Below are 16,025 nucleotides of genomic sequence, written 5' to 3' on the forward strand. Positions count from 1 at the left end.
AGGGACTTTCATCAGGGGATATAATGCAGTCAGGATCAGCCTGTAATTATGAGGGCAGTTCCCTGCATTCACATTGACACTGAAATGACAGTCCCTGTATTCACTCATGTATGTCACTCTAAAATTTCACATTAAATACTAAAATAATTTCTCTGCATTTGAAACATCAATTTCAGTGAACTTACTACCGATCATCCTACAAAGGATGTAAGAAGAAAAAAATCATAATTACAAATATGGAATAAACTGGAATAATATTATCTCAAATGTGATACTTTATTGTCAAAAATATCAAAATAATTGGTATAGGTCATAATAGGAATAGATGATGCTTGCATAGTGTTTCTGCTTTGTCAGAAACTGTTCTGAGTGCTTTGTACCTTTAACTTCTTTTATTTTCATGGAATAGTCAGTCTTTTAGGATAATCGTTAATGATCCTCACCTCCTGGTATTCACACCTGTGTGCAGTACCCTCCTACATTGTACTATGTTTGTTCTGCGTGACCAATAGTATACAGAGAAAGGCGTGGTATGCCATTTCTGTGATTAGATTATTTTAAAAACTGAGATTTCCATTTGGGCCCTGACACACTCTTTGTCTTCTTTCTCTGTCATCATTCCCTCTGGGGTAAGCAAGCTGCAATGTGTGAGCATCTTTATGGAAACGCAACAAGGAAAAGAACTAATGCCTGCAGTCAACAGCCAAGGAGTGTGACGCCTTCCAACAGCCATGCAAGCTATGTTGGAAGTGGGCTCTGCAGCCCTGGTTGAGCAATGACATGATAGTAACGTGGGCTGCTAACTTTAAATTTGCGAGCAACCCTGACTCAGAGGACCCAGCTAAGCCATTCCTGGGCCCCTGACTCTAAGCAATTTTGTGAGAAAATATATGTTTGTATTTAAGCTGTTAAATTTTGGAATAATTTATTACACAGTAATGATAAATAATACATCACAACAATTCTGAAAGGCAGTTATTACATCCTCACCATCACTTGTTGAAAGTTTTCCCATTCAATTACCTTATCATCTTTATTTTGTATCAGTTGCTAATGTGTGCATGTGTGTGTACTTTGTTCTCTTTAATTGATCTATCTTTGCATGAATCGATACTTTTAATCCATGAACTTGGTGTATATCTGCATTTACTTAGGTCTTTTAGGTTTCTTTCAGCATTGTTTTGTACTTTTTAGCTTAGGGGTCTTTTGTTAGATTTAATTTTGAATAACATTTCATTTTATGACATATCCCTCACTAAGGTACTCAGTCTTCCTTACTGTTTACAACATATTATGCCTTTTCAGTACATCTTTATATTTAATATTATTTGCTATTATTTAAGAGCAACATTTTTTAGAGAAATTTTAATGTTCACTGTCATTGAATATCATAATGAAATAAAATTTACTCATATTTTGGTAAGTATAACTAGAGAGCCATTAAACTGAACTGTACCACGTAATCTTTAAAATTAATCTCTTAAAATTTCATCTATTCTTTTTTAAGCTGATTGCAAGCATATTTTATAGTTTGCAATACATCTAATATATATTCTGTTTTCTTTAAAAATATTGGTATCTAATATTTTTAAATTATATGTGCATTCATTATACATAAATTTCAAAGCTAGAATTCTTTGCTGATCTGGGAATCAGTGCTGACTTATTAATGAGGAGGTATAGAACTCATTAATGTGTGATAAGATGTTAAAGAATCCATCCTTTGGCTCGGTGAATGTTAAAGGACGGAAAAGGAATTAGAGTCAAGTCCAGAACTAGTGAGTGGTAAAATAGCCAATAGTTACAAACCAATAACCATCACATTGATAGATGGTGGTTAGCAGAGAGTAGTGCAGAGCAATACTGCAAAGTCAGAAGGATTGCTGTGTCAGCAACAGCATACAAGGAAATGCAATAGTCTCAAACAAAAAGGTTCAGTGATCTAAATCATTGTTTTCCTTTGACATGCAAAAGTCTTAACAGTGGGCACAGGAAGGAGAGGTAAAGTGTGTTCACTTTTGTGACCTCTGCACCTTTATGCTTTCCTTCATTATGCATAGGTTCACAAAATCTCTCAGGAACTTCTTTCAGTATTCATATGAACAGACTCAATCTGCAAAGAAAATAGATCATGTGGATTCCAAGCACACATGTGTTTACACAATGACCCCAAGTGGCAAACACTAACTAAAGAATATTACATTTGTTATCTAATTTGTTTAACCCACACAAAACCCTGGGAGAAGTATTATGAACCTCGTTTTCCAAAACAGAGAAAATGGGTCTTTATAATGTAATTAATCAGGAAACCTATCTAGTTATTGTGCTTATAACCACTCTGCTCTGCTACTCTCGTTAGTCACTAGTGGTTTACTTAAAGTCACTTCATTACTATGGTGGAAGTACTTGCAACATGAATGGCAGAATTCCCATAAGAAGCAGACTGTGGTATCTGATCAGCAGAAGTCTCGCAAGAAGTGCTTCCGTACCTGTTTCCCACATGCTCACGGTTATGTCCATACCACTTCCTCTTCCAACTGTGTCCTCTGACACCATGGGTGTGTGACCTAAGTACAGGGAGGTAGGTGTCCCTCCTGGCCTCGCTAAGCCTTTGTGATGTTATGGTTATTTTGTGGGCATTGACCTTCCCTTAAAACAGGGAACACAGTAATATACTTTATATTGTTAAGTTCTCTGCTTTAGATGTTTGCTCCAGGAACAGATGCAAAAATATCACAGTTGTACCCTCAGATTTTAGGGGAAGAGTCTGAAATACATCACCAGAGTCTGCAGAATATGGTAATTGTTAACAAATTGATGAGCTTAATTGGTTTTACTCTGTGATTTAAAAAGAAGTCCATTTTTGTCCATCTTAGCTACTCCACTTAACTTTTAATTTCACCATTTATTGCCTTTATTTTTGCTGTTCTCATCACTTGAACTATTCAGTTATCTTTGTTATGCCTGGTTAACAGCTATTAACTTTGGCAAGTCAGTCTTTGCTTCACGCAGCTATTCTCCCTGATTTAGTCAGTATATTCCATTTCAGTTCATATTCCAATAAAGAGTAACATGAGACACTAGAAAGAAGAGAACCCACACATAAAAAATTGCAATACTAAATTCATGTTTACCACAATTCACAACCAGGAGATAATCCATCTATTACAATAAGTTGCATCAGAAAGCTACAGGGATCTCACTGATAAGAGAGTTATTACTTTTAGATTAAGTGTTATAGATGTTGTGTACAAATTCAGCTTCTGACTGTTGGCCCTCATAATATTCAGAAATGTTAGTTCTTCTGTATAATAACAATTCGTGTAATGTAGCTAGTTTTTAAAAAATATTATTTTTGAGACATTGATAGCCTGTTAGCTAGCCAGACATAAATTTACCGAAGTTTATTTTAGACAAGTCATTATTAGAAAGATAAACTAGTTGTTTATTCAATTGTGTAAATAATCACTACTCTAATTTCTTTTGTAACCCTGGAAATGTCAATACTATTAAAGAATCAAACTGAATCATATAACTTACAAAGACTATTTGACGAGAATTTACTAAGTAGAAAACAAATATTTAACATAGTCTTCTAACTTAGTCTTCTCATTTCATACCTGTGATTTCCAGAGAAGAACTTATCTCTTCTCTTTCATAGTGATACATTAGGCTATATTTATCCTCTCAAAGGAGTTAGAAGATTTCTTTGTTTTTCTTTTTAGACCATTTACTATATGAAAAGGATTAACACTGACATAAAGAGAGTTTTTCACAGACCTCTGATAAACAGGATGTGATATTTGTCCACAAATCTAAGTACTATTATATGTAGGACACCAGAAAAACTGGAGATACTAAGAATACATAATACAAAAGAATCATAAATACAAAAATGTCTTCAATAATTTCTGTGTGGTATTTATTAAGGCTCAAAAAATAAATCCTTAACCTTAAATTACTAAAACCAAAATATTATTTTCCAGTTGTAAACATCTATTATTTTTTGCTGAAATATATTTGAAGAAATATTTATATAATGTTGATATTAACATAGATATTGATGTTAATACACATATTAATATAGAAATATGTTAACATTTGTTTAAGGTATTTATATTTTTATAACATTATGTTCAAAAATATATTAACATGAATAACCTGTAAATTTGATTCATTAGTTTATTACACAAACCAAAACTAATCTTATGCCCACTATGCATACGACTCATATACTCAACACATCGTAGAGAAAGAGCACAAATAAGGTAAACAAATACAAGTTACAGTTTATTTTTAGAGAAATTTTAAAAGTAAACATTACTGATGCTTTGTAATTTTCCACTTGATTTTCATTGTCCAGGGTATTCATCTCTCTGAAATCATTTCCAAAATGCTGTTTACCAAAAACAGAGAAAAATGTTCAGAGGCCTCAAAAATATTTGAAGTCATACATCAAATAGGTTTTCCTTTTTTTCTTAAAAGCTATCTGTAGGGTGTCTCTACTTGCCTTTTAGGTCTATACTGTTGGACACATTGACCACTGGCTTGCTATCAAAAGCAGTTTGTTTATTAGTCACTTCAGAGCATTCTCTAAATCATTAAGGCCTGAAAAGGATGGTATGCAGGAGTGTCTAACTGTTTTACATGAAAGGAAACAATTTACTCTACTAAACATACTCTGCAGATAAAAATTATTGCATGAATTCATGTTGTAAAGGGTAAAAAAAGGGAGGGGTACAAAAACCGCTAATATCTCCCCAGAAGTCAGCACTGTGTGCTACCAAAATTCCCTTTTTTAATTGAATTTTCTTATCTAAATCTTTTACACATGATACTGGAAACTAACCCATGAGCCATGAGAAATGATACACAGCTGGATGCTCCTTGCAGATTTGCCGAAGCATGACTCTTTTAATCAAAAGCATTTGGATCTTTTTTAATAAGCCTTGCAGTGATTTAAAGAATTTGATCACAGCAGTTATCAAGCTCACACATCACACAGTTTCGTTAAAGGCCTTTTCACTGCTCATTCACATCAGCCAGACATGACAAAAGAATTCTCTATGATTACTTAGAGAAATGTTCTCTATTATTCTAAATGTTTCCGGTGGATTATGCCATGTGTCAGAGATTACTGTATAATTTTGGTGTAGTTTATTATCTTAATGTGGTGACCCAAGATATGGCACTGTTTCAGTGAAGTATGTGGCATCACAGAAGATAGGCTTCACTTCAATAAAAGATAGTGATATAGTCTGGCTCTTTGTCCCCACCCAAATCTCATCTCGAATTGTAATCCTCAAGTGTCCTGGGAGGGACCTGTAATACTCATGTATCAAGGGAGGGAGGTGATTGGATTGTGGGGAGGGGTTTCCCCCATGCTGTTCTCGTGGTAGTGAGTGGGTTCTCACGAGATCTGATGATATTAAAAGTGTCTGACATTTCGCCTGCTTGCACTTGTCTCTCCCGTAGCCATGTAAAAAAGGTCCTTGCTTACCCTTCGCCTTCCACCATGTAACTTTCCTGAGGCCTCCCCAGCCATGTGGAACTGTGAGTCAATTAAACCTCTTTCCTTTATAAATTACCCGGTCTCCAGTAGTATCTTTATAACAGCGTGAGAACAGACTAATACAGATGGCTTTTACTTTCTAATTGGAACTTATATTAGGGTCTTAGTGTCATAATTTTTGACTTAAGAGAAAAACATCACATTTTTCCACTCATTCAAGGTAGATCATTAACTTTTTAAAGAAACAGTATTTTAACAGAAATAATTGCCATGTATCTCACTTTCCACTACTTTTTATATCGTAGATAATACATTATTACATAGTGTCTTTTATAATATTATTATTCACATGCAATGAAAGATGTTATAAAGACTTGCTTTCTGACTATCAAATGTCTAATTTTTAGGTTTGAAAATCTAATATTTATGGCAAAATGGTTTATTGGAAATTTAAGGACATGGTTCAAATTCAATTGGACAGACAAATCTCTTCATGAGAACCTTCTCACCGTTTTACAAAGTTCTAAAAGAAACTTTGAGGAGCGCAGGATGTCTTGATTGGTAGCCCCACTATGATTACTCAAAGTGAAAAGGAAGTCACACTGAAAAGGAAGTCAGGGTTTCCAAGGAAGGGAGAAATGAATGCCAAGAAAACTAAATAGTAAAGGTGATCAATATTTCAGAACGAAGGTTCATTGCTTCTTCTGTCTGATGTGGCTATAAGTTTAGGGTTTCTGTGAACATGAAGAGCTATTATGGAGTAGTGTTTTAATAATATAAACTCAACAATCAGATAGACTTGCATTCACATCCTAACTTTGCCTCTTCAAGCTAGAGAACTTTGGTCACATTTCTTAATTTACCCATTCCCTGTTACACTGTCATGTTACTTCATTAGTCATCATGAAAATTTGAAAAGTATATAATTTCAGAAGTAGTCAGTATGGACTACTTACTGTTAATTTATTTTAATTAATTAATTAATTAATTTATTTATTTATTTTGAGATCTAGTCTCGCCCTGTCGCCAGGCTGGAGTGCAGTGGCGCAATCTTGGCTCACTGCAACCTCCACCACACGTGTTCAAGTGATTCTCCTGCCTCAGCCTCCTGAGTAGCCACCACGCCTAGCTAATTTTTGTATTTTTAGTAGAGATGGGACCTTGGCCACCCAAAGTGCTGGGATTACAGTTGTGAGCAACCGTGCCCGGCCTGTTACTTTATTTTCTACTGTTATTACAGGTAGCAATTATTCAATGCTTGGCATTGAGTAGGCACTCAATAAGTGCTAGCTATAATGACAGTAAAGATTACTATTTTTATTTTTATTAACCAAAAAAAGTATATCTGTATGTTAAAAAGATACCTTTGCAAATGAGAATTAACTGGTATAGAAACCTTCTTTGAGTAAATAATTTGAGAATTATCAATTGCACATAGAAACACTATACAATCAAGGTTGATGAGATGACTTTGTCTTTATAGAATATCAATAATAATAAATGCTAACATTATTGTTAAAACTACCTTTAATTAAGCAGCTACTTTGATTTAGACACAATACATAATGTCACCCAGCTAATCCTGAAAGATAGTAGTCATTATGAAACATAATAATATTAAAACTTTCCAAAGAAGTAGGCAGAAGATACAGATTTCCTGTGAGTTTTTAATTGGGAGTCTTTTTTATTGAAAACAATATAAAATTAAAAATATACAATTAGATCTAAGACCTTGGATGTTTCCTTTATTAGCCACTTCGGTAAAGTGCCTAGGGAAGGAAGTACTATCATTCTCACCATTGTACAGAGAAGAAATGAGTCACACAGTGTTGAGATGGTTTTACCAAACTCACACAGCTGGTGAATGTTAAAGCTAGACATCAAACCTGATATTGTGTTTTCACTTTATAGATGGAAATCTCAGTCCTAGTGAGTTTATGTAACTTGCCAGAGGTCCCAGAGTTGTTAAGGCAGTATTAAAACCCAGATCTGTCAAACTCAAAAATTCATACTCTCTCTCTTAAGCTTTTAATGCCAAATTTGAAGAATCCTAGCAGAGGATATTGAGTGTATTTTCAGATCTTCATTGCTTTTGATGAAAAAATCAAAAGAATAAGAGTTAGACTGGACTCTGAAGGAAGTAAAGCCAATTTGGAAGATGACATTGCTATTTTCTGAGGGCACATAAACAAACTCTGTTTTGATATATTTTAAATCAGGTATCCTTACATCTCTTATTTGCAACACAGTGTCATATTCACTAGTTAACTATTATGTCATAGGGCATTTGAGATTTTCAAACTGCAAATCTATACTAATTTTATTCTACAGCTTTCTGAGTTTTAAAGCCAAAACCCATTATTCATATGAATAACCTATTTTTGAAGATAAGCACAATTTTGTTCTATCTTTAGTATTCAAGAAATTGCTCATTTCATAACTAAATCTTCCATAGAATACCCCTTTCCCTTGCATAGTATTGCATAAATAATGTAAAATTTCTCTCCTCTTAATAAAAAAATTAAAAAGCTAATTCATAACAAATGTCTCTTAATATTCTATATTGGTGCCAGAATTTATTAGGAAATGCAAATGTTCTACTAAACTTATTTACCATAGAATGTATAGGCATTTGAAAATTTTATATAACTTGCCAGGCAAGAGGAAAGTGTGTTGGGACCTATTTCATTACAGTCTTGTACCATTATGGTACAGACAAACAAAAAATTTTAGAATAAATTATCCAACAATTAGGTTGTTATGAAAGTTTCCATAATACTTAAGATTCTTTAATAGGCTTTAATAGGGTCTTTTAAATCTTGCTAGCTCTCTTTCTCTCATATAACTCAGCACAAATATACATTATATTTATGAGTCAAATGTTAATAAGTGGCACCCCTAAACTAATAGTTCGAGGAGGGCACTTTTGTGACAAAGCAAGTGTAACAATGAGCCCATGTCCACAGAATTTGCTGGTCTTGTGTTATGTCAAGTTGGAGGTATAATGAGGCAATGAGACAAATTAATGATCTTAAATAATGTTACAGATCAATGATTCTAATATGTCAGTTGGGTGTTAGTCTGTGATTTTTAAATAATATTTCACATCAAAATAAGAAAACTAATGATATTATAGTTTTTCATTAAGCTGCATTATTCCTTTTAGATAATCACTTCTTAATTCTCAGATTGTGCTTTTCCTTCCTTTTGTTTGTTGAAATATTCCTTCTTTCATTTTTAAAAATAGCCATTCCATTCACTTCAGGAAAACCAAAAGCTTATATTCTCTATAAAGCACGTAATTTTTAAATAAAATGTAACTTTACCTAAAAATCTAAAAATATAGGAACCAATGTTATATAGAATTAACGAGACATATAGTTTTGATCAAGGGAATATGTGTGTACAAGAACTTGGAACAATAGAATTAACAAATACTTTTCCAAAAATAAACAAAGAGATGTAATAGATTATTATGACTTTTCTGCTGAAAATAATGGTGCCCATACGAGAAAAAGACATTACCACACAAATCAGTATGTACAAAGAACAACACAGAACAAACAAAATTAAATCAGAAGCATTTTATTAATTTCAGAAACAAAGAACAACCTCTGGCAGTGGTGTAAGATTGTTCTAGTATTCACACCTGACTAAGGGTATTTCAGTTTCTTAATGTGGAGAAAACTATACATAAATATAGATTATTACATTAGCTCATACAGTATTAATGTACAATTCAATGCTATTGAGTGTGTTGTGATTACTAACAAATCTTTTTCGTTTTTAAGTTTGTTTTCGTAAGGTCTTAATTTTTAAAAATCTTAGATATTGTGACAGAATAAGTAGATGTAAATAGGAGACAGGTTAATAGATTTATCATCAGAACAGGTTGGTCCTGACCACACAGTGTTTTACTCTTAAGATTTTGTGTTTTCAGATTTTGTGTTCCAATTTGAGTTGGAGATGGAATTGGTAGCACCATTATGAAGAATATGTTTTCTTAAAAAAAAAAAAACAAATTTACAGATATATAGGTATGCTGTAAATTATTCATAAATGGCATAGCTAATTTATAGAAACTCAAACAACTTACTTTTACTCTACTAAATGATAAGAATTAGTTTGCCTCTAATATCAAAACCTGACACTTGCTTTAAGAATTCCTGACCTTATTCATATTCCACTGCATTTCAATTTTTGTCTTTCTGGATATGCAAAACATGAAACAAGTTTTATAATGTAATTTTATCTATCAATGTAATGTCTCATATTTTAGGAATCAAATAATATTTATTTTCCCTTATATTGGTGCTTGCAGTCTTCAAACTAGCACAACTTTTTAGCTTCAACCAACTGTTTTCTCTAATATCTCTGAAAAAGCTATAGACTTACTGCTCTTATACCAACGAGTTTTAAAGTAACTTTTATTACATAAATGTTTATTTTTAAAAAACATTGAATAGAACTCCCTAAAAAATAATTAAATCCTATAATAGCTCATCTTTTAAACCATCTTCCGTGTAGATCTCACAATTACTAAATAGAGAGTAAAACAATAATTATGGCATTGACAAAAGCAATGCATGGTATGAATTGAAGGTATTTGTGTGAATAGTGATAGGCAAATAGAAATATAAATGGATATGGCCATAGATATGAATGTGGGTGTAGATGTGGACGTATAACATTTAATGTTAGCCACTATTTGATGTAACAAATTGAGCTCCTCTTTCAAATAAAAGTACAACTTTATGCCATGTTTATATTCTAAATTTTTTTTTTTTTTTTTTTTTTTTTTTTTTTTTTTGAGACGGAGTCTCGCTGTCACCCAGGCTGGAGTACAGTGGCCGGATCTCAGCTCACTGCAAGCTCCGCCTCCCGGGTTCACGCCATTCTCCTGCCTCAGCCTCCCGAGTAGCTGGGACTACAGGCACCGGCCACCACGCCCGGCTAGTTTTTTTTGTACTTTTAGTAGAGACGGGGTTTCACCGTGTTAGCCAGGATGGTCTCGATCTCCTGACCTCGTGATCCGCCTGTCTCGGCCTCCCAAAGTGCTGGGATTACAGGCTTGAGCCACGGCGCCCGGCCTAAATTTCTAAAAAGAAATAAATAATACTGACTACTTCAAAAGTCAAACTGAAATCCACAAACATCAATTTGATGGGTTAATAAAAATCAGTGCCTTACTTTTTAGTCAAAATTTTAGCAAATACAAAATTAATCAAAATTATATTCTAAAATCTAGATTTATAGATGTTTTAAGCTAAGAAATCACGTATTTTTATATACAAATACTGCTATTTATTGCAGCATTTTAAGAACTTGGGATGTTCCAGATACTGTCTAGTTTTAAAAGTAGGAGGTTATATGAAATACTAACTTTATATTAGTCAATCATTTACACATAAACACATTTTTGTCATCAACATAGTTTTTGTTATTTATCTTAAATTGTCTTGCCTCTCTTAGAAAATTGGTGCTTTTTATTGAAGTTTTCTACAATTGAAAATATTTCTGTGATAATTACCATAAGAGGAACATGTGTTTAAATTGCAAGACATTAACTCAATATGTGGTCTTGACAACTGACAACTTCTCTAAGCCTGTTCCTCAGCATTGGCATACTTAAAATGCTTTCCAACTTCTGTTTAATGTATATAGGCAGGAAAGTAACAAAGTACATTTCCCAGATTCCTTGCAACTATGGCTTTGGATGTCATTTAAATAATTCTAAAGAGATGCATTTTTTGGTGACTTCGATTTAGGAAGTAAATCACTAGAGAAGATAGGCTAAGCCTAAGGTGCCTGTTTTCTTTCAGTAGATTAAGTAGAAGTCAACTACTGGTCAGCAGCTTTCTGATTCCTAGTCTCCAGTCATGGCAGTGGATTCCTAGAGCCATCAATTCTTCTGGTCATTACCTTGCTGCAAGATTGTGACTAAGGGAGTGTGATTCTAGCTGGCTATCTGGTGTTTTAGCAAAAGTGGTTCTTTGGGACCCAACTTAATGACAGATTGTTCAGCCCATTCCATAGTTCTATAACCACCCACTTTCTGTGTTAAATCTCCACTTAAATTACGTGGAAGGATCACTTTTGTCCTCAATCGAACTCATACTAATCATTAATTCATTGAGCTACTATGATGATTAAATGAGGGTGATAAATATAAAGCAATTAGAAGAGTCAAGGCTGGGTGATCAGTAAATGTTAGAAAAATTAGCAGGACAACTCCTTAATGAACATATTTCATTTGTATGAACATATTTGTTTTATTGCTAGCGTAAAATCAACCATACTCTGTATGTTTTGTGAGAATTTTGAGTTAGAGAAATCTGATGTCAATAATTCATTTATACTTTTACTTGTTGAACTATGCTTTTCCTTATTATATCCTATTTTCACAAAATCCAAATGCAAACACAGCCAAGCCAATTAAAATATAGAAGAATCAATCTATAAGGTTCATTGCTGGTGTGTCAGCAATTGATTAACATAGTCAAAAAATAAATTCAAAGTGTTTTATTCTTATAACTGATCAATGTTAGTCTGCTGTGATTAATTGATTTCACAGTAAATATCAATACTACTATGTTTTTCTTTAAAATTTAAATTGAGTTTCAAACAAATATTTAAAATAACTTTGTCTATTCCTGCGCATCTTATGAAGTTAGAGATTAAAGAAATAGTTCCAATAATTGATGGAAAAATAAATAAATAAATATGTAGTCTTACTACTGAGAGATAGAAGCTCAAGAAAAGTTAAAAATAAAAGCTAATTGCTAAGTCATTTAGGAAATAAATAAAGAAATAAACGTATAAGAAATTAATTTTTGCATAGTAAAATATTTAGCATTATAAACCATACATATATATGTGAATGTCACATGTATACATATATACACTATCTATACACAAGTTACCATCAGGTAAGGGGCAGAAGTAAGTGTACCCTTCATCTCTTGTGACAGTAATATCATCTATACAAGGCTCTTTCACTCACATTTAATTGTTTTCCCCTCATCATTAGCTTTTCCCTGTGTACTTTCCTCCCCTCGTTAACTACACTGATGTGTTTAGTATAGATTTTAATATGCATGTACTTTCATTTAAAAAAAAATAGTGTCACTTGATGTATGTGATTTTAATTTGGACAAATGATATTCACCTATACATTTTTTTTCAAATTTTAAATTCAATACTAGATTTTAAGATCCTTTTTGTATGTTTATCTAGTTCTTTGTCCCAACTTCTGCACAGTATTCCATTACAACCCGTATTTCCAGTTTCCTATTTAAAGACACCTTAGGTGCCCTCAGTTACCTGCTACCACAAACAGCGACAGAATAACAGATAATGAGAATGTCCCTTGGCCATATGCTCTTGCACGCTTTTGGTGTCACAGGAAACACACACAGGCACAAATCTACTAAGAATTGGTAGCTTGCCCTTCATAATGGCTTTTCTAGTTTACACTTATATCAGCAAGATAACCTTGTTTTCAATTCTCTATATTCTCACCAACTCTTGGTGTTAATTCACTCACTATTTTTTCTCATATCTGATGCTTAGGACATGATAGCTATTAAGAAAATATATATTTTATCTATCCAAAGCAGGATCACTTTTGATAGTTAAGAGATAATAACTGCAAAGAGATTTCAATCATAAACTGAGATTAAACTAAGCAAAACTAGATGAATAGTCACCCTATTCAGGAAATAAATAAATAAATAAACTTATAAAAGTGAAGTTGAACATCTTCTCATTAACAGATTCACCATCAGAGAATCTTTCTGATAAGTATTTATATCTTTTGCACATTTTCCTTCTAATTATCTGTCTTTTTCTTATTAATGGGCAAGATTTTCCTATATATTTTAATTTCTAGTCTCTTTGTTTCGATCATCCTCCCCCCAGTCTGTAATTCACCTCTTGAATTCTCTATTGTGCCCTCACCAAAGAGAAATATGAGTAAATCTATTTCATTCTTGGGAGATGTAAATAACAATACTTCTTCTCATTATGGTAGTGTCTTTTTTTCTATTGAAAGTATGTTTTGCCTTTCACGTTGACGTCTTGGATCCATTTAATGTTCACTGTTTTACTGTTATGAGGTCCAGAAAAGCTTTATTTTTCTGTAGATGGAAGTGAGTTTCTCAGTCCTCACCTCTTAAGACAAATCATTATTTCCTTCCAACTTTATTAAGCCATACCAATCACATACAATTTCCCTATATTCATAGGACAATTTTATAGACTATTTTGTTACATTGTTCTTGTTTTCTGGTCACATGCAAATATCATGACATTATTCTTATTATATCCTTGCAGTATGTCTTAATATCTGATAAATAAAGTCTCTTTTTTTGATTCAAAACTCTTTTATCTACCTGTGGGCATTAACTCTTACATGAAAAATTTTAAATCAAGTGGACAAATTCTACAAAACTTCTCCAGGAATGTTCATTTTAATTATATTGAATTTATAGGTCAGGTTGGGTGCCAGAGGTTTTTCGAGGTATGTGTAGAAGCACCATCACCATAGTGCTTGAATGATTGGCTAATCTCATCCTGTGTGATTCCCAATTTATTCTAGTACTAGTAGTAGTAGTTAGTAGGTGACATTAGCTTCAGGGGAGTCTGGAAATTCTCTGACGGTGTTTCGTTCTTCTGCAGCAAGGGAAGACAGGCTGATGGGAAGCTGTCAGGTATGCTGAGAGATCCAACTCACAGCATCTGCCCCAAAGATAGTAACCACTAAAGAATTTAACTACCCCTATTCATACCTCATGTCTCCCACTTCAAACACAATCCTATTTCCATCTTAAAAATTAAGAAAAAAAAATCTTTTGTTTTGATCGCCTATGGAGAAAAAAAATATTATTTTGGCTGGCACAAGCATTCTGGACTACCTAGCAGTCATAAATCCTATGAAAATTGGTAAATTGGGATTTTATGTTTAGTTTGTCATATGACTCCCTTCCAGGAAAATGTATTATCACTAAACAAAATATCATGAAGTTTCAAGATCTTAAAAATTTGAAATATTGCTTATAAAGATAACTATTATAATAGCTCCTGTCTATGTATACATTCTTCTTTATAATGTGGCTTTGAACTCTCCTATCAATAGGTGGTGTCCATTTCTTCACCCTTTGAATCAAGGCTAGTCTTGTTACTTGTAGTTCCCCGTATTTCCCTCTTAGGGCCCTGAGAAAACTATGTGAAGAAGTTGGGGCCACCTTCCTGAGGATGAGAGAGACCACTTACAGAAAGAAGCACACTGTACAACCAGCACCAACCCCCGACATGTGAATCGGGCTGTCTGAGACCATACAGTAACAGTGGAGCTGTCAGTTGACCACAACCCTAACAGTGATCTCAGGTGAGACCAGCAAAACAATAGCCCAGCTAAACCCAGTCCAAATTTCTGATCCACAGAATTATAAAGAAATAAAATGGTGTCATTTTAAACCAGGGCTGTGAAACCGCAAACCACATGCCAAATCCGACTTGCAAACTATTTATGTATGGGACTTTGAACTGAAAAGTTAAATGTTTTATATTTGTAAGAAGCAACAACAATAATAATAACAACAATATTCAACAAGAACTTCATGTGGTCCACAGATAATTACATGGCTCTTTAAGGAAAAAACTTGCTGACACCTATTTAATCCAAAGTCTTTAGGTTGTTTGTATGAAGAAATACATAAAATGCATGCCAATGCTTGAAACTTGCTTGTCAACTAATCAAGATCATGTATGGATACAAAAACATTTTATAAATTACAAGATTATATAAAATATAAGGCGTGGGGATTGATTCTGAGGGTAGAGAGGCAAAACAATGACTAGCTTTTGGAACATAATAAATTGCATAGCCAAAGTAGTCTTCAAAGTAATTTAGCATTGGTCTTATCAAAATATAAGAAAATAAACAGTCAAGAAAAACATAACCTGCATTTCAAGATACATTATAATGCTATACATGTTTTCCATTGATTTCCTTCTTTATAATATATAATTAAGCATTAATTAGGGTATTAATTAATTATACAGGATGAGGATCCCTAATCTGAAAACCTAAAATCCAAAATGCTACAAAAAATCCAAAACGTTTTGAGTGCTAACATTACATCAGAAGTGAAAAATTTCACACCTGATCTCATGTGATGGATTACAATAGAAATGCAGTTAAAAATTTGTGTCATACACAAAATTATTTAAATAGTGTTATAAAATTACTTTCAGGCTGTGTGTGTAAGGTGTATATGAAACAAATGTATTTCATGTTTAGACTTGGGTTCTATCCTCAAGATAGCTTATTATGTAGATGTAAATATTATAAAATACAAACAAATCCAAGATCTGAAAGATTTCTCCTGGTCCCAAGCATTTTTGAAAGCAATACACAACCTGTATCAGCTACATGGACACAGATGTTTAATCATATTAATTTTACTGAATTTATTCTATTCAATGTTGGCTGTGTATGCAAATTTTCTAG

Source organism: Rhinopithecus roxellana, chromosome 14 (genome assembly GCF_007565055.1).
Source record: "Rhinopithecus roxellana isolate Shanxi Qingling chromosome 14, ASM756505v1, whole genome shotgun sequence".
In the NCBI taxonomy this organism is placed as follows: domain Eukaryota; kingdom Metazoa; phylum Chordata; class Mammalia; order Primates; family Cercopithecidae; genus Rhinopithecus; species Rhinopithecus roxellana.